Below are 19809 nucleotides of genomic sequence, written 5' to 3'. Positions count from 1 at the left end.
TCTCCCACTCTAACCTATTTTTTTTTTTTCCTTCCCCTCCCCCATGGGTTTCTGTTATGTTTCTCAGGATCCACATAAGAGTGAAACCATATGGTATCTGTCTTTCTCTGTATGGCTTATTTCACTTAGCATCACACTCTCCAGTTCCATCCACGTTGCTACAAAAGGCCATATTTCATTTTTTCTCATTGCCACGTAGTATTCCATTGTGTATATAAACCACAATTTCTTTATCCATTCATCAGTTGATGGACATTTAGGCTCTTTCCATAATTTGGCTATTGTTGAGAGTGCCGCTATAAACATTGGGGTACAGGTGCCCCTATGCATCAGTACTCCTGTATCCCTTGGATAAATTCCTAGCAGTGCTATTGCTGGGTCATAGGGTAGGTCTATTTTTAATTTTCTGAGGAACCTCCACACTGCTTTCCAGAGCGGCTGCACCAATTTGCATTCCCACCAACAGTGCAAGAGGGTTCCTGTTTCTCCACATCCTCTCCAGCATCTATAGTCTCCTGATTTCTTCATTTTGGCCACTCTGACTGGCGTGAGGTGGTATCTGAGTGTGGTTTTGATTTGTATTTCCCTGATAAGGAGCGACGTTGAACATCTTTTCATGTGCCTGTTGGCCATCCGGATGTCTTCTTTAGAGAAGTGTCTATTCATGTTTTCTGCCCATTTCTTCACTGGGTTATTTGTTTTTCGGGTGTGGAGTTTGATGAGCTCTTTATAGATTTTGGATACTAGCCCTTTGTCCGATGTGTCATTTGCAAATATCTTTTCCCATTCCGTTGGTTGCCTTTTCGTTTTGTTGGTTGTTTCCTTTGCTGTGCAGAAGCTTTTTATCTTCATAAGGTCCCAGTAATTCACTTTTGCTTTTAATTCCCTTGCCTTTGGGGATGTGCCGAGTAAGAGATTGCTACGGCTGAGGTCAGAGAGGTCTTTTCCTGCTTTCTCCTCTAAGGTTTTGATGGTTTCCTGTCTCACATTCAGGTCCTTTATCCATTTTGAGTTTATTTTTGTGAATGGTGTGAGAAAGTGGTCTAGTTTCAACCTTCTGCATGTTGCTGTCCAGTTCTCCCAGCACCATTTGTTAAAGAGACTGTCTTTTTTCCATTGGATGTTCTTTCCTGCTTTGTCAGAGATTAGTTGGCCATACGTTTGTGGGTCTCGTTCTGGGGTTTCTATTCTATTCCATTGGTCTATGGGTCTGTTTTTATGCCAATACCATGCTGTCTTGATGATGACAGCTTTGTAGTAGAGGCTAAAGTCTGGGATTGTGATGCCTCCTGCTTTGGTCTTCTTCTTCAAAATTACTTTGGCTATTCGGGGCCTTTTGTGGTTCCATATGAATTTTAGGATTGCTTGTTCTAGTTTCGAGAAGAATGCTGGTGCAATTTTGATAGGGATTGCATTGAATGTGTAGATAGCTTTGGGTAGTATTGACATTTTGACAATATTTATTCTTCCAATCCATGAGCAGGGAATGTCTTTCCATTTCTTTATATCTTCTTCAATTACCTGCATAAGCTTTCTATAGTTTTCAGCATACAGATCTTTTACATCTTTGGTTAGATTTATTCCTAGGTATTTTATGCTTCTTGGTGCAATTGTGAATGGGATCAGTTTCTTCATTTGTCTTTCTGTTGCTTCATTGTTAGTGTATAAGAATGCAACTGATTTCTGCACGTTGATTTTGTATCCTGCAACTTTGCTGAATTCATGTATCAGTTCTAGCAGACTTTTGGTGGAGTCTATCGGATTTTCCATGTATAATATCATGTCATCTGCAAAAAGCGAAAGCTTAACTTCATCTTTGCCAATTTTGATGCCTTTGATTTCCTTTTGTTGTCTGATTGCTGATGCTAGAACTTCCAGCACTATATTAAACAGCAGCGGTGACAGTGGGCATCCCTGTCGTGTTCCTGATCTCAGGGAAAAAGCTCTCAGTTTTTCCCCGTTGAGGATGATGTTAGCTGTGGGCTTTTCATAAATGGCCTTTATGATCTTTAAGTATGTTCCTTCTATCCCGACTTTCTCAAGGGTTTTTATTAAGAAAGGGTGCTGGATTTTGTCAAAGGCCTTTTCTGCATCGATTGACAGGATCATATGGTTCTTCTCTTTTTTTTTGTTAATGTGATGTATCACGTTGATCGATTTGCGAATGTTGAACCAGCCCTGCATCCCAGGAATGAATCCCACTTGATCATGGTGAATAATTCTTTTTATATGCTGTTGAATTCGATTTGCTAGTATCTTATTAAGAATTTTTGCATCCATATTCATCAGGGATATTGGCCTGTAGTTCTCTTTTTTTACTGGGTCTCTGTCTGGTTTAGGAATCAAAGTCATACTGGCTTCATAGAATGAGTCTGGAAGTTTTCCTTCCCTTTCTATTTCTTGGAATAGCTTGAGAAGGATAGGTATTATCTCTGCTTTAAATGTCTGGTAGAACTCCCCTGGGAAGCCATCTGGTCCTGGACTCTTCTTTGTTGGGAGATTTTTGATAACCGATTCAATTTCTTCGCTGGTTATGGGTCTGTTCAAGCTTTCTATTTCCTCCTGATTGAGTTTTGGAAGAGTGTGGGTGTTTAGGAATTTGTCCATTTCTTCCAGGTTGTCCAATTTGCTGGCATATAATTTTTCATAGTATTCCCTGATAATTGTTTGTATCTCTGAGGGATTGGTTGTAATCATTCCATTTTCATTCATGATTTTATCTATTTGGGTCATCTCCCTTTTCTTTTTGAGAAGCCTGGCTAGAGGTTTGTCAATTTTGTTTATTTTTTCAAAAAACCAACTCTTGGTTTCGTTGATCTGCTCTACAGTTTTTTTAGATTCTATATTGTTTATTTCTGCTCTGATCTTTATTATTTCTCTTCTTCTGCTGGGTTTAGGCTGCCTTTGCTGTTCTGCTTCTATTTCCTTTAGGTGTGCTGTTAGATTTTGTATTTGGGATTTTTCTTGTTTCTTGAGATAAGCCTGGATTGCAATGTATTTTCCTCTCAGGACTGCCTTCGCTGCATCCCAGAGCGTTTGGATTGTTGTATTTTCATTTTCGTTTGTTTCCATATATGTTTTAATTTCTTCTCTAATTGCCTGGTTGACCCACTCATTCGTTAGTAGGGTGTTCTTTAACCTCCATGCTTTTGGAGGTTTTCCAGACTTTTTCCTGTGGTTGATTTCAAGCTTCATAGCATTGTGGTCTGAAAGTATGCATGGTATGATTTCAATTCTTGTATACTTATGAAGGGCTGTTTTGTGACCCAGTATATGATCTATCTTGGAGAATGTTCCATGTGCACTCGAGAAGAAAGTATATTCTGTTGCTTTGGGATGCAGAGTTCTAAATATATCTGTCAAGTCCATCTGATCCAACATATCATTCAGAGCCCTTGTTTCTTTATTGACTGTGTGTCTAGATGATCTATCCATTTCTGTAAGTGGGGTGTTAAAGTCCCCTGCAATGACCACATTCTTATCAATGAGGTTGCTTATGTTTATGAGTAATTGTTTTATATATCTGGGGGCTCGGGTATTTGGCGCATAGACATTTATAATAGTTAGCTCTTCCTGGTGGATAGACCCTGTGATTATTATATAATGCCCTTCTTCATCTCTTGTTACAGCCTTTAATTTAAAGTCTAGTTTGTCTGATATAAGTATGGCTACTCCAGCTTTCTTTTGGCTTCCAGGAGCATGATAAATAGTTCTCCATCCCCTCACTCTCAATCTAAAGGTGTCCTCAGATCTAAAATGAGTCTCTTGTAGACAGCAAATAGATGGGTCTTGTTTTTTTATCCATTCTGATACCCTATGTCTTTTAGTTGGCGCATTTAATCCATTTACATTCAGTGTTATTATAGAAAGATATGGGTTTAGAGTCATTGTGATGTCTGTATGTTTTATGCTTGTAGTGATGTCTCTGGTACTTTGTCTCACAGGATCCCCCTTAGGATCTCTTGTAGGGCTGGTTTCGTGGTGACAAATTCCTTCAGTTTTTGTTTGTTTGGGAAGACCTTTATCTCTCCTTCTATTCTAAATGACAGACTTGCTGGATAAAGGATTCTCGGCTGCATATTTTTTCTGTTTAGCACACTGTAGATATCGTGCCAAGCCTTTCTGGCCTGCCAAGTTTCAAAGGAGAGATCAGTCACGAGTCTTATAGGTCTCCCTTTATATGTGAGGGCACGTTTATCCCTTGCTGCTTTGAGAATTTTCTCTTTATCCTTGTATTTTGCCAGTTTCACTATGATATGTCGTGCAGAAGATCGATTCAAGTTACGTCTGAAGGGAGTTCTCTGTGCCTCTTGGATTTCAATGCCTTTTTCCTTCCCCAGTTCAGGGAAGTTCTCAGCTATAATTTGTTCAAGTACCCCTTCAGCACCTCTCCCTCTCTCTTCCTCCTCTGGGATACCAATTATGCGTATATTATTTTTTTTTAGTGTATCACTTAGTTCTCTAATTTTCCCCTCATACTCCTGGATTTTTTTATCCCTCTTTCTTTCAGCTTCCTCTTTCTCCATAACTTTATCTTCTAGTTCACCTATTCTCTCCTCTGCCTCTTCAAGCCGAGCCATCGTGGATTCCATTTTGTTTTGCAATTCGTTTAAAGCGTTTTTCAACTCCTCGTGACTGTTCCTTAGTCCCTCGATCTTTGTGGCAAGAGATTCTCTGCTGTCCTGTATACTGTTTTCAAGCCCAGCGATTAATTTTATGACTATTATTCTAAATTCACTTTCTGTTATATTATTTAAATCCTTTTTGATCAGTTCATTAGCTGTTGTTATTTCCTGGAGATTCTTCTGAGGGGAATTCTTCCGTTTGGTCATTTTGGAGAGTCCCTGGCGTGGTGAGGACCTGCAGTGCACTTCCCCTGTGCTGTGGTGTATAACTGGAGTTAGTGGGCGGGGCCGCAGTCCGACCCGATGTCTGCCCCCAGCCCACTGCTGGGGCCACAGTCAGACTGGTGTGTGCCTTCTCTTCCCCTCTCCTAGGGGCGGGATTCACTGTGGGGTGGCGTGTCCCGTCTGGGCTACTTGCACACTGCCAGGCTTGTGTTGCTGGGGATCTGGCGTATTAGCTGGGGTGGGTAGGCAAGGTGCACGGGGGCTGGATGGGCAGGCTTAGCTCGCTTCTCCTTAGGTGATCCACTTCAGGAGGAGCCCTGTGGCAGCGGGAGGGAGTCAGATCCGCTGCCGGAGGTTTGGCTCCGCAGAAGCACAGAGTTGGGTGTTTGCGCGGAGCGAGCAAGTTCCCTGGCAGGAACTGGTTCCCTTTGGGAATTTTGGCTGGGGGATGGGCGGGGGAGATGGCGCTGGCGCCTTTGTTCCCCGCCAAGCTGAGCTCTGCCGTCCGGGGGCTCAGCAGCTCTCCCTCCCTTTGTCCTCCAGCCTTCCCGCTTTCCGAGCAGAGCTGTTCACTTATGACCTCCCAGACGCTAAGTCGCGCTTGCTGTCGGAACACAGTCCGTCCGGCCCCTCCGCTTTTGCCAGCCAGACTCGGGGGCTCCGCTTGGCCGGCGAGCCGCCCCTCCGCCCCGGCTCCCTCCCGCCAGTCCGTGGAGCGCGCACCGCCTCGCCGCCCTTCCTACCCTCTTCCGTGGGCCTCTAGTCTGCGCTTGACTCCGGAGACTCCCTTCTGCTAATCCTCTGGCGGTTTTCTGGGTTCTTTAGGCAGGTGTAGGTGGAATCTAAGTGATCGGCAGGACGCGCTGTGAGCCCCGCGTCCTCCTACGCCGCCATCTTCCGGCCAAGCAATAAATCGGTAGTTCAGCATTTTAAAAGGATCACTCTTGCTGAAGCTTCAGGAGATTAGAGAAGAGAGGGTAAACTGAGGAAAGAGTCTATCTTCCTTCCTTCCTTCCTTCCTTCCTTCCTTCCTTCCTTCCTTCCTTCTTCCTTCCTTCTCTCTCTTCCCTTCCCCCCAATCTTTGGAGTATAACAGGAAGAGGAGTATTTGTTTAACAATGATTTTTCTTTATAGCCTATTTATGGGCCTCTTACTTTATTTTAGTATTTCTTTGGCTTGCTGTATAATGTGTCTTTTTAAAACTAGGTCACTGCTCTTCTCTGAAAAGTTTTATAAGTGCTGAGAGAAAGCTGAGTATAAGTATTCAAGAAAATAAGTAATCACCAAATAGGAGATGTATGCCATAACCAAAATTTGAATGTTTTATGTACATACATAAAATATATATAATTTTCTTAGCTAAATACTGACTCATAAGAATTTAATTACTTCTCATTTTATGGCCTCATGTTCTAATGGTCTAAGAATACTCATTTACATATTATTTATTCAGTAAAGAATTAAAGATTTACACATTTATACTCTTATCATTATGAAAACAAAATGATGAATACTAAATTTTGAAAACACAAAGCCCACAACTTTAACACAAGCACCCATAATGTGATTTTATATTTTTTCCATTATTTTTAATGTGTAACTTGAGAAGTATTTATTACAATAGGAAAGTGCTTAGAAAATAAGTTAAGGTTCATAATTAAATATTCTCCCTGCCCTTGGGGAAGACAAACCAAACATGTACTCACAATAAAATGTGGTAAAGACTGTCACTGAGGTTAAGTGCAAAATTAAGTGCGGCGTGCTGCCAGGAGGAAATGTCTATTTCTGTCAGAGGTAAGAAGGAAAGAAGACATCCCTCCAAAAGGTACTCTTACATCCATGCCCACTGCTGATAGCACTGTCACCAAGTTCCTCCACCACAAGTCACGCTTGTCGCTTCTCACATTATGCCTCGTATTGCAAGGCACCTACACTAAAAGGGAGGAGTTGTTCAGGAAAATGTCATCTTCTGCTGCAAGGTCCTGTACCCACTTAAAGCGTAGGAGGTATTAGTATACACAGAAAGAATGGAAAGTGGATAATGAGGGTCAATCAGCAGTGTCTGCCCAAATTTTCGTATGTTGTAATATATTTCATATATTGGGCTTTTCATAGACTTCAGTTTTCTTAGTTCATTTTCTCAGCTTTAAGCAAGTCACATCTAAATCTCTGAGGTTCTCATTTTCTGTTGGGTCTGTTTAATGATGTAATCAAATTACTTACAGGTACTATGAGAAAACCTTATGTAATAAAACCTGTTTGTAGTGTAGACAGTCAGCCCCACATATTTATGCTGTTCTGCTTTATAAGTTTAAATCTTTACATGTCCATTTATCTCTAAGCAGAGCACATGTCACTTAGGCCATCCTTGTAACTTACTGAGAAGCTTATTACTCACTGAGATGGCATAATTCATTTTGTTTTGTTTTTTACACATAGAAATATTTATATATACAAGTTGGGTTTTTTGTTTTGTTTTGTTTTACCTATTTTCACTTTACTGTCATTAACTCTTTTTTTAATTCATTCTGTTTTTTTTAAGACATGTTCAAATTAAGAAGGTCATTTGGAATTTCGGTAATAATGTCTAAGGCACAGAAACATTCATACGCTGTGATTCATGTGATCTGTGAATTTATGAATATGAAATCTGTGTTCACACTCAATTATTTTAATTTTGTTGGCTTTTTTACATTTCAAACTAGGTGCTTTAGTCTGTTTTGTATTCACCCAATGATCTAAGCCATATTCAAATATATTTAAATTAACTGAACTATTATGTGACATAAAGGAAAGAATGCAAATTCTTGTAAAAATTTTTCTTTTACTTTCTTTATATCTATTAACTTTGTCTTTTTTTTATTGAAATTATTTCAGAAAGAAAAAAAGGGCTTTGTTTACCATGAAAACTTAAAATAATGCCACAAGACCTAGTACCCATCTTATTTTTATTGTGAATTCTTAGAGCCTTTTATACAGAGTTACCGATCTAGTAGTTATACCAGTATACTATATTAGAACTCACCATTAATACCTCTTGAAGCCTGGGGTATATTCCAGATTGTCTTACAAATGGTTCTTCTGGGTTATTTTATTAAACAACATACAACCCTAGGATATGGTTACTATTATCCCTACTTTACATATTAGAAAACAGAAGTATAAGTTACTTACCCTAGTTTATCTATTTAGCAATAACCATTTTGTCTAGATAAATAGTTAAAAGATATTTGCTAACCAGAAAAGATTTTCATTGCTTAGAATAAAAGGTGAGTTTGATACCTTTGCAACCTCTGAGTTTATGGCTTGATATGGGGAAACATGCATGAAAGCAAACGCATACAGTGTTGTGAGATGGATGCATTAATTGAAGTACCACACATAAAGATACAAGGGAGAAAATAATTCTCATGTAGTCGTGGTGCAGTGGTGCTAGGAAGTCTTTATAGAAGACATACTGCCTGGGGCAGCTGGGTGGCTCAGTCGGTTAAACGCCTGACTTCTGTTCAGGTCATGATCGCACAACTTGTGAGACCAAGCCCCGCATCGGGCTCTGTGCTGACAGCTGGGAGTCTGCAGCCTGCTTCAGATTCTTTGCCTCGCTCTCTCTCTGCCTCTCCCCGCTCACACTCTGTCTCTCTATCTCTCCCAAAAAGAAAATAAACGTTAAAAAAAATTTAATTATAAAAGAAAACATAATGCCTGGATATTGCTCTAAAAGGTGAATAGGTACTTTATAAAAGACTAGCATAAGTGAAGGAATATCATGTGTAAGATAAAGTGGAATAAAACATAATAATTTGTGGTAGGGACCAAGAAGGAAGGAGGGAAGGGTGGAAGTTAGTTTCAAACGTGAGAAATGGAAGATTGAAGGGGATTTGTTGATCATACTGGTATTACAGGGAATTTGGGTAGTCCTATTGGAAACGTCTCCTTTATCTTTGAGGTAATATGAAACAATTACAGGGTTTTAAACAAGAACATAATACTTTTAGAAGAGAAACATGGTTACTGTCCCCAAGCTTAGTAATTGATATAGGTATGAATGCAGATGCAAAGGAAACATGAATAGCAGCAATACAAATTTAAGAGGCGAATGTAGGAAGAAGAGACGTGTGGGAGGAAGGTTATGAGTTTGGTTCTGTGTCTGTTGGGAGGTGTGTGTGGGATAGCCAGGTCAGTTACACAGACAGTAGATTATTTTACTGGCCTAGGATTAGGTGAGATGTCTGGGATGGAACTCAAGAGCTAGTACAATAAAGGAGCCATTCTTGTTCCATCATCTGTAAACTGGAGCATTGGTGAAATCCACAGTAGTGATTACTGGGTTATTTGACTGGATTTGAACTTTATATACTTGTTATAATAAATACTCATTTTGATTTTTGAAGACACTGACTTAAAATCAATGGTGAATAATATTGCCATGTATTATCAAATGTAATTATATATAATTATAAAGTATTATATATAATTATGTAGATATTATTAATTGTTAGTTTTGTCAGAAGCATTTATTTAGGATTTATTTAAATCATTTTGTTTATTTTTTTAGACTATTAGAATTATTTATTTAGGCATACGAAGTTATTAAATTATTCCTTTAATTTTTAGTACAATTTAAGAATCTAACTTCATGACCCTCACAGAAAATCCATGTTGTTAGAATGCCTATTATTCATTTCAAAATCCAAATTCTTACATACAGTTTTCATACATTCTTAATTCCAGAAAGAAAGAAGCTTTAAGTCATCCTTTGTATAAGCCAGGCTTGAAAATATTTTCTAAATTAATGAATTTGAAAAATCCAGCCAGCAGAGGGCAGTGGCTCACATGAGCACAGGTTATGCTACGATCCTTATGATCCAGAGAACACTGGAAGACTCTTTTCTTAATAAGCAGACTGGAAAAGCAGTTGTTTTTCTTGAGTGTTGTGTTGATGTCTGAACTTAGATATTTATCCCAGTAGTCCTTCTCTTGTGGAATTACGCATCTCTCTTAGCAAAACGTACTTTGAGTTACATTTGAATGCCACTCAGCACACATGAGAGTATGAAATAAAATGCCAAAATCTGAGCACCTGTGGTGAGAGATCAAAGGCCATTTGTTACCTTAGTCCTGCTGACTAATTAAGGAGCTTTCGATCACATTTGATGAAGAAGACCAGTGTTAATCTCATGTGGAAGGGGCTTTACTTCAGTGGAACTAAAAGTCAGAGTGTTGAACTCCTTTGTAATTGTAGCATTACTAATTAAATAAATGCCAAAATGTCTGAAACAATTTTCTAATTTGAACTGAGGGCATTCTAAGAAAAGATTCTTATTTAAAAGAATTCTTAGATAACTTAATTTGGGAATATTAGCATTACTATGGTATAATGTGTAGATCATTTAAAGGATTTTTTCCACATACATATCTGGCGTAGAAGTATTTAATGATCTTTCAACTATATTTTATAAATACTTCAAAAATGCAAGTAATCCTATATTTATTTTAAAGGCATTTTAACAAATCCCATACTTCACATACATTTATGATTAAAAGTTTTCTTGCACTTCTCATTAAGATAGAAGCAGATAAAGAATACATTTATTTTTTCAAGCATATAGTAGATTTTTAATGTACAGAAATTCTTGGCAGCTGCGTATTTTAGACGATTACTTAATATCGACTCGTTTTTAATGATGCACGCCCTTTTACTTATCTGTTTACAAGTACATCATTTCTTGTTATTATGACACAGCATGCTTATAAACTTGTGTACAATCAAATATATGATATATCTGTGTAATGTCAGAAATACGTTTACTTTTAAAAGCTAATATGAAACATATTTGCTTTTATGTCTTAAAGAGAAGTTAATGCTGTCATTTCTACTGTAATATCCAACACCGTGAAAGTGTAGTAAACTGTTTAAAAACCTGTGTGAAGTTAATTTTAACGTGTAATAGTGTGATGGGGTCCTATCTCTTGTCTTCATTCGATGAAGCTTAGAATAATTTTATTTGCCAAGATGATGATTATTTAATAAAGTGACAAACTGTCCCACTGATAGGATACATTAATTTGCCTCTAAAGCTGTTCCTTGTCCTCCATAAAAAGGTGATAATTAGGTTTTCAGGTTATAATAAAATAATCATGTCACTTATGTAGATGCCTGTTAAAATATATTTAATCTTCCATATAAACCTGAAACAATTAAAAGCTGTAAAATATTTTTCTATGTGAATGTTTAGATGAATGCAGCCAATACACTAAGTTAATTTTAAGTTAGCATGATGCTTTGAAAAGTTAACAATTTGAAAAATAATATAAGAAGTGATTAACTTTTCAGGTAAAGCAGTGGTATTAAGCTGTGCTAGAACATCGACCTAATAAAATAGCACTCATTCATATCCTGATTTAATTTCTTCTTTTGTCCATGCAGGGTGTGCAATTTAATCTTTGAAAAGTCACGTAGAATCATTTTGTGCATGTGTATTAACACCCTCAATTTCTAATGTTGTCGAGAGCTTAAATTATTGTTAGACACTGCAAATGATTGCATTTCAGTTTTAGCCTTATATTATGCAACATTAACTAGTTCCCACATCTGAGTGCCTAGAAAAGTACTATATGGTGTTTGAATTTCCAGCAGTGAAAACACTTTTAAAAACAAACCACTAAGTGACTTGCTATAAAGAAAGACTCTTTCATTGCCTTGGGGTTGATGATAGCACATTGTCTTAAAGTTATAAAGCCCAATCTTCTCTAGCTTTAAATAACCAAAGGCAATTTCCTTTTCTTAAAGTTTGCAGAGTTTTAAAAACTTCCCTAAATCTATTTCCTGAACCAAGTTGGAGAATGTTGAGTGCACATTCATTTAAAATATCTTTAAGCATTCTGACTCAATTACCTTTAATAGAGTGGAGAATGTTTGGTGAAGCTTTGAGTGCACAGCATGAAAGGTTGGGTTTTAGTTAGAAAACATACAAAATTAGTTCCTGTGCAAAGGTAATCTCTAGAGAAATAGAAGTAACCAGAAAACCTTATTTAAGACTATTACATGTATGGAGAATGTCATGTACTTTCTTTGCACATGTTGTGTACAGAATTATGACATAAATGAAGTTATGGTAAGACATTGGCAAGATAAAAAAGAGATTTTTGTTGATAATATGCAAAAAAGCCACATCTGTTTTTATTCATTCTGTACTTATTTCTTTGAAGAAGCTTTTATACAGCTGTGAAAACCTAGGGAGTTTTGTACAAAACAATTTTGACAAATGTTCATGGTTCTACACCAGTGAAATGCATTTTAATTTCATTCAGAATGTTCCAAGCTCTCTAGGACATAAACAGTAATAAAACTCATATTGAAACTATTTCTGTGATTTTTACCTTCACTGTTCAAATGATAGAAGCAAGTTTTCTGGTCCTCATTAAGACATACAGAGAATTCTAAGCAGAGTTTACACAAGAAAAAGTACACTGGTGATTAGGAGTTTGGACCTGATACTGGGTTCCGTAAATAACTTAACCATGAAACACGATATGATGTCATACAAAGTACACGAATCTTTAGTTCTATTTATGTCTAGATTCTGCTTCTGCTTCTGCTTCTTACCAGCTCTATAACCTTGGGTAAATTATTTAGAATTTATGATGCTCCATTTCATTACCTATAGCATCAGAATAGCAATTACTGATTACTAGTTCTCAGGGTTGTTATAAGATTAAGTTAAATTTAATAATTCATATAATGTAGCTAATGTAATACCATTTCCTTTCATTTTTATCCCTGTCAGAATTTACTATCAAAGCTATCATATGACTTCTGTTCATGAGGAACATTGATATCATGATGCAGGGGGTCAGTAATTGTCTGGAATTTAGGAAGGCATGTCAGAAATACTAAATAATTTGTGTGAAGTGGGAAATGGAGTTGGAAGTTTTTGAAAAATTTACTATTTAAGAGGTAACATGCATCTGATAGCAATCACATGTGATTTTTCTATGTAACACAAAAATTTTGTTATTAGTAACAAAGGCACAGGATTGGGAATAAGAAGCCATTTTATAATCACTGCGGAAGTTACCTCTTCTGCAAATTGGAATGATTTTGGTTAAATAACTCACAGGATTATTATGGCTGTTGAGTGTGATAACGTTTCTAAAAACACAGACTGTGAAAGAATTGGCTCAAGATGGTTTTCCAGTCAAAACTGTGGTCAAGAAGAAAATACAGGTTCGATAGAGACACACAGAGATGGCTGTAGAATTAAGTGACTTTTCTAAATGGGAGAACATTTTAAAATCATACTTCCCTTACAAAAGGCAGAGCAAAGTATAAACATTTCCCAGTGTGATGTAATAAGAGAGATCAGGGATTAAAAACTATGGCACACGTACCAACTGTAGTCCTATGCTTGCTTTGTACAAATACATATATACGTATGTACGTACATACATACATACATACACACATACATACATATGGTTTCATTGGGACACAGCCAAGCTCATTGGTTTTCCTGCTGTCTATGGCTGCCTTTTAACCACAAGGGCAGAGTTGAGTTGTGACAGAGACCATATGATCCACATAGCCTAAAATATTTACTATCTGGGTTTTTACATAAGAAGTTTACCCCCTGCTGTAGATGAAAAATTGCAACTATGAGAGAAAGTGTTCAGAAGAGTGTGGATAGATTTCAGAGCATATGAAATGAGTGGAAACCTCAAGTTTTGTAATTTGGGGGCCGACACCATAGAGACAATTGAGAAATGCAGTGAATGAAGAATTTTAGTAGAAATCTAATCTTAAGTAGGGTGTGAATTTTGAGTAATGTAGAGAAACAGATTCTCTGTAAAATGTAATGCATTTTAGTTCAGATTCGTATGTGCTACACAAGGTAGTGACCCAGGACAATATATTAAATAGAAACTCTTGAGTAGACAGTCCTGTATCTGTGTCAGCCTTTTCTTACTTGTTTTCTAGGAAAGGCAACGCATACCAGAACCATGCAATTTGATCTTTGAAATGGCTGTAGTGGTGATGAGCACACACTCTGAAACCTAATAGCCTAAATCCAAATCCAAACACCTTGCTTAACAACTGGGTGACCCTGGACAAGTGGCTTAAGCATTCTCTGTGCCTCAGTTTTCTTCTATGTAAAAAGACATAGCAATAGTTCCTACCCTAAAGTGTGTAAGGGATATATGAGTTAATACATATAAAACTCAAAGAACATTTCCTGGCATGTAGCAATCATATGTATAAATCTTTGCAATTTCATTTCCATGCAAATGCATATATTAGCTGTCCATTTATATATTATCTGATCTTAAGTGCATAGTGTGAATTCAGTCAGTAGTCTCATCTGATTCACTTTTTGTCTTTATAGGGCTCTGATTTAAACTTAACTTCATATAGGAGCGCCTGGGTGGCTCAGTCTGTTGAGTGTCCAACTTTGGCTCAGGTCATGATCTTACAGTTTTTGAGTCCGAGCCCCAAATCAGGCTTGCTGCTGTCAGTGCAGAGTCCACTTGGATCCTCTCTGCCCTTCCCCGCTCATTCATTCTCTTCTCTCTCTCTCTCTCTCTCTCTCTCTCTCTCTCTCACACACACACACACACACACACACACACACACACAAAATAAAAACATTAAAAAAAAATAAAGTTAACTTAAGATAGATTTATCTGTTTGGACAAATGGAATCTTATATTTAAGTTTTTTTAATGTTTATTTATTTTGAAAGAGGAGAGAGAGAGAGAGAGAGGGGGAAGGGCAGAGAGAGAGGGAGACAGTCCCAAGCAGGCTCCACACTCAGTGCAGACCCTGAGGAGGGGCTCAGTTTCACATCTGTGAGATCAGGATCTGAGCCGAAATCAAGTCAGACAGTCAACCGACTGAGCCACCCAGGTGCCCCTCTTATCTTTAAGTTTAAGTCAAGTAACTGTATTACAAAGTGATTGGTAAATAATAGTTATCCAAATGTTAGCTGCTATATAAATATTTCTTTGGGGCCTTAACAGATAAAGTGAAGCATAAAAACTTTGGTACTAAAAGGACAAAATTTATAATTCTAGGGTCACAAGTTTTTCCTTACATTCAAAGTAAGTATTATTTTAAAATATATAGTTGAATACTTTTTAATTCATATGAGAAAAAAGTTGTTAACAGATTCTAGATAACTACCTGGTTGTTTTTAGATTCTAAGAAGATTTTTTTTGCCATTATGGTTAAAATAAGAAAATATGTGCATATACTAATGTACAGTTTTAAATTTTGCTTTTATATGCATTACTTTATGTGATATTGAGATGCGTAGGCACAGAAATGTATGCCATGCATGCTCTTTTCTATTTGGCAGGAAATATTGCAAGCATATTGATGATGATAATTAATATTTTCTAAACAGTCAAAAACAGGTGTACCTTTCCAAATAAGTCCACATAAATTTCAAAACAAACTTGTTGAATGTCTTCAAAAAGAATTCATACAAAATAAAGTAGAAATTGTCTTCAAAGCCTCCAGATTAGGAATATTGTTAGAAATAATTATTACATTAAATTTTTAATAAGAATCATGCTTTATTCATCCTTGTATTTTCATTGCTCAAGTACCTAGCACAAGTAGGCATTCAGTGTGAATTACATGCTACACATTTTAAACTGGTCTAGTTGTCTTTTCAAGGAGGTTTTAATGACCTTTTTCATTTTTTATCTAAGTATTTATGGATTAGAGTTAATGGTAAGAGTAGCTAAGTTAATTTCACATTATTACATAAAACTTACTAGCCTTGGCAATAAACACATTAATATAAGCAATCAAATATAAAGCAATCAAAAGTCACACTGAAAAGTGTGCTTTGTTTTATTCCTTTGGTTGTTCTTATCTGATTCTTGAGTCACCAATCTCACTGATGGAATAAATAACTGGTTTTGTCATTTAAAATGCTTATAGGTCACTTTGTGACAATTGAGCATCCAACTCTTGATTTGGGCTCAGGTCATGACCTCACGGTCTGTGAGTTCAAGATCTGTATCACGCTCTGTGTTGAGAAAATGGAGCTTGCTTGGGATTCTCTCTCTCCTCTCTTTCTGCCCCCCTACCCCCCGTACACACACACACTCCCTCTCTCTCTCTCTCTCAAAAATAAATTTATTAAAAAAAAAATAAAATACTTCAGTCTTTTCCAATTTAAAATTTATTTTCTTTCATTTAATTACCCGTGTTTCTAGGTGTTTATCTCTCTCTACTCATTAGCTTTGCTTTTTCTCTCATTCTTCACAGAAAATACTTGGGTACAAAGGGCATATTACATTTTCCCTCAACATGGGGGGGAAGATACTATCTCCGTTCTCTATCTCTACTGAAATGTCACAGAAAGTCACATGGTCATTGTGCATCTTCCACTGGTATCCTCTGTAGAGACCCCCCTCATATTTTTGGCATCTGGCTTATACCTTATTCTGATGACTGCGGACCATGTAATAGCCTTCATTGTCAGTGTTCCACACCTACCACCTACTTGTCCTGAACATATTTCATTCCTATTTTGAGTCCACATTCTGAGATGGCCTTGTAGTTCTGAGGTGCTCTTTTTCACCATAATAAGGTCTACGTGACCCTGCAAGGGCTTTCTTCAAATTCACTTAACTGGACACCTCCTTCAGCCACTGCTGCTTCACTGCTCCAATGCCATTTGGACACAGAATTATGAAAACAGCAGTGTTCTTCTCACTCACACATAGGGTCTGCCAGAGGTTACTTCTAGGATTCTTTGATTGCCTTGCCTTATGTGGATATTTTCCTTTTCCACCAGAGGAATGAGGAGGCCAATATATCTAATCTTGTGTCTTTGCTTCCGGTGTTTTGGCTTTTATCTTCCCACCCACCACCTTCACCAAGCAACAGCAGGGCTTCTAGTATGGCAGAAATCTCCCACCCTGCTTCCTTATTCTATAGCTTCAGTGAATTAATTCTTCTGTTCTCCATCGTCTGGTACCTGTCTGTTGATCAGTAGATCCTTGCTATGAAACTATAAAGAAAGGTCCTTTATTTTTCAGTGAGGAGGGACTTTTGCAAAATTAAAAAAATGCATGTTTTCAGATTATTACCTGGCTAATGCCATCCTGGTGAAGATATGCATGTTACTGGTACAATTAGTAGGGGTTTCATGAGCATTCAGGATTCTGGTGTTAAGCAGCATGAGAGTACATGGATTTAATATCTCAAAACTCGTAACAATATTGTTATTTTGCATAACAATAGAAGGTGTTTTGTTATATGTTTTTTTATTCCCTGGAATAGTCTCTTCAAAGTATCATAAGATCAAAATTAGTTGTCACCTAGAAAGTAATCTATAATGAACTCTGAAAATCAGAGTCTAACAATTTAAAAACAATTCACTATATTGTTTACTTTCTACACTAGAGTATCTTCATAAAGTATCCAATTAGATAGTTTCACTGAACATTCTCCGTGAGAGTTTGGCACAAAATTCAAATCAGAATAACTAACTGGCTTGGCTAAACATTTTGATCCAAGAGTCACAAACAAATTAAATGTTAATTCTCTACTCTTTTGAGACTGATATTTTCTTAATCTGTCATGAAAGAAAAGCTCACAAGAATATGCTTTTACATTAAGGGAATGTAGATGTTTGAGGGGAGGTTAAGTATCACTATAAGATATTTAGAAAATGACTTGTCTTATGGATTTTTTAATGATAAAATATGTCAGCAGTGCTCAAGAAAGTGGATGTAGATATTATAGGCAATTGAAAGTAGTAGGTGGTTATTGTAGTTGGAATGACTCCCAGAACAGATGGTTTTATAGGAGTTTTTGAAGGAGAAGAGCAAGGTGGCCTGCCTGGCGTATATTAACTTAGTGCCTGTTCCAAGTGTAGGGGGTGGTTGGAAGAATGTGTGATGTCTTGAGTGGGCGAATGATACAAACAGGCATAACTTCAAAATAACCTGGAATTTTTGTCTCTGAAAGCTTACAGACAATTTCACAAAGACACAGTTTTGTCTGTAAGGAATCAGTAAAATGCAAAATTATACAAACAGAGAGCTAACGCCACATAAAATAGAACTAAGCCAACCACAGCCAGTATTTTCACATTTAACAATTGTCCCTTGCTCATGAACAAAAAATAATAATTTCCTAATTAAGAAAAACTATACCAAAGCTACTTCTGATTAAACACACACACACACACCAGATTTTATTAAGCATTTAAAAGATAGGAGTTTTGAAGCTCTTGGGAGGCTCAGTAAGTTAAGTGTCTGACTTTGACTCAGGTCATGATCTGATAGTTCATGAGTTCAAGCCCCACGTTGGGCTCTGTGCTGACTGCTCAGAACGTGGAGCCTGCTTCAGATTTGGTGTCTCCTTCTCTCTCTGCCCCTCTCCCTCTCTCACTGTCTCTCTCTCTCTCTCAAAAATAAATATTAAATTGTTTTTAAAGATATGAGTCTTAAACTATAATACTTTATATGTATATTTGGGAGGCATAGATTCTTTGAAAAATGACATAGTTTAACTTATATTCATTATAAGTCATTGTATTTAAGTTGAAAATGGACTCCTGAATCTATCCTATCCAATCTGTTTCTTACAGCCACCATTCTGGTTTAAATAACATTACCTCATGTTCATACTAGTGAAGGTTCTTCTAATTGACTTCGTTTCTCAGTTTTGTCAGTTCTTTAAACACCCATATATGGTGTTTTCAGATTTATTTATTTTAAAATTTGATTTTGCTCATTGACTTGATAGTGTCATGAGTGAGAACACAGAATCTGGAAACTGACTGCTTACATTTGAATCCCAGCTTTGCCACTTCCTGGTTGTGACCTTGGGCTTAACTTCGCCATTTCTCAGCATTCCGAGTCTAAAATGCTTGAATAATAAAATTATCTGCCTTAGAATGTTGTTATGAAGATAAATTAGTTATTATTTGAAAAATATTTTAAACAGTACTGGATACATTGCAAGTGAACTGTAAGTGTTTAATTAATGGTCATGATCATGCTCAGGAAACTTTAGGACTCCCTGTTGCACAACAGAAAGTTCACAATTCTTAGTTAGTCATTCAGTCTTTTCAGCCATCTGCCTCCATTTTCCAGTCTTTCCCAACTTTATTTCTAGAGGCAAGTGTTCTACTTAATCAATATTCCATTTGTTTTGTGCTTTCTTGCTTGCATCTTTTAACTCCTAGCTTTCCACACACTAGGATGCTGATTGACATTCCAATACCACACCCATCTCTGAACCCTTAACCTATATATTACATCAGGTACTACTTTCAGAGTCCTCCTTTACTCTTTCCTCCCTTGTAATCATTACATTTTCCTTTTTCACATTTTTCCTATCTTCTCCTTCCAAGTTCCTCGGCACTACTAGCCTAAGCCATGTGTATAACATTATGTTGTTATTGTTTCTGTAATTCATGATATCTCTCCAACTAAGGCGCTAAATTCTTAGAGAACATAGCACCCGCACTCAGTGTATGGCCTTGCACACAGAAAGTGCTCAACATGTATATGATGAATGAGAAAATGACTGAGCACAGAAGTAAATGGATACATTAAAAAAAAAAAAAAGAAGTAAATGCATGCATAAACTGGACTATCCATCAAAGGGATTTGTTGTGGTTTAGAGAGATTGAAAGGTCTAAGGTTCTTGGAATGTCAGCATTACTCTGTCAAGTTGTAGGTAATATCTCTAAAAATTAGATAAACAGTCTAAAATTCCCAATAAGAGCACAGAATTTTTGTCTCACGAGATTGCTTAAGTTAGGGAAATGTTCTGTTATATAAAGAAGCTTAGAAACAGCTGATGAGTTATAACTTTCTGATTGCCAGTGGGTGTGCTATGACAAAGGCAGCGGTGGTAGCCATTGTGTGATTATTACTGTAGGTCTGTTGGTATCTGGAAGAAGAGTTTTCAGTGTTTTAGGTCTG

General features: G+C 37.0%; 1 protein-coding gene across 12 annotated transcripts in view; it reads left to right on the top strand.

Moving 5' to 3' along the window:
• The window catches only part of DGKB (diacylglycerol kinase beta), a 725288-nt gene that overhangs the window by 419536 nt on the left and 285943 nt on the right, over positions 1-19809 (top strand). The window lies entirely within an intron of this gene.

The sequence above is a fragment of the Panthera onca genome, chromosome A2, assembly GCF_046562875.1.
Source record: "Panthera onca isolate mPanOnc1 chromosome A2, mPanOnc1 haplotype 2, whole genome shotgun sequence".
NCBI classification, from domain to species: Eukaryota; Metazoa; Chordata; class Mammalia; order Carnivora; family Felidae; genus Panthera; species Panthera onca.
Note: the sequence above shows the minus strand (reverse complement) of the source record. Positions and strands in the feature narration are given on the sequence as shown.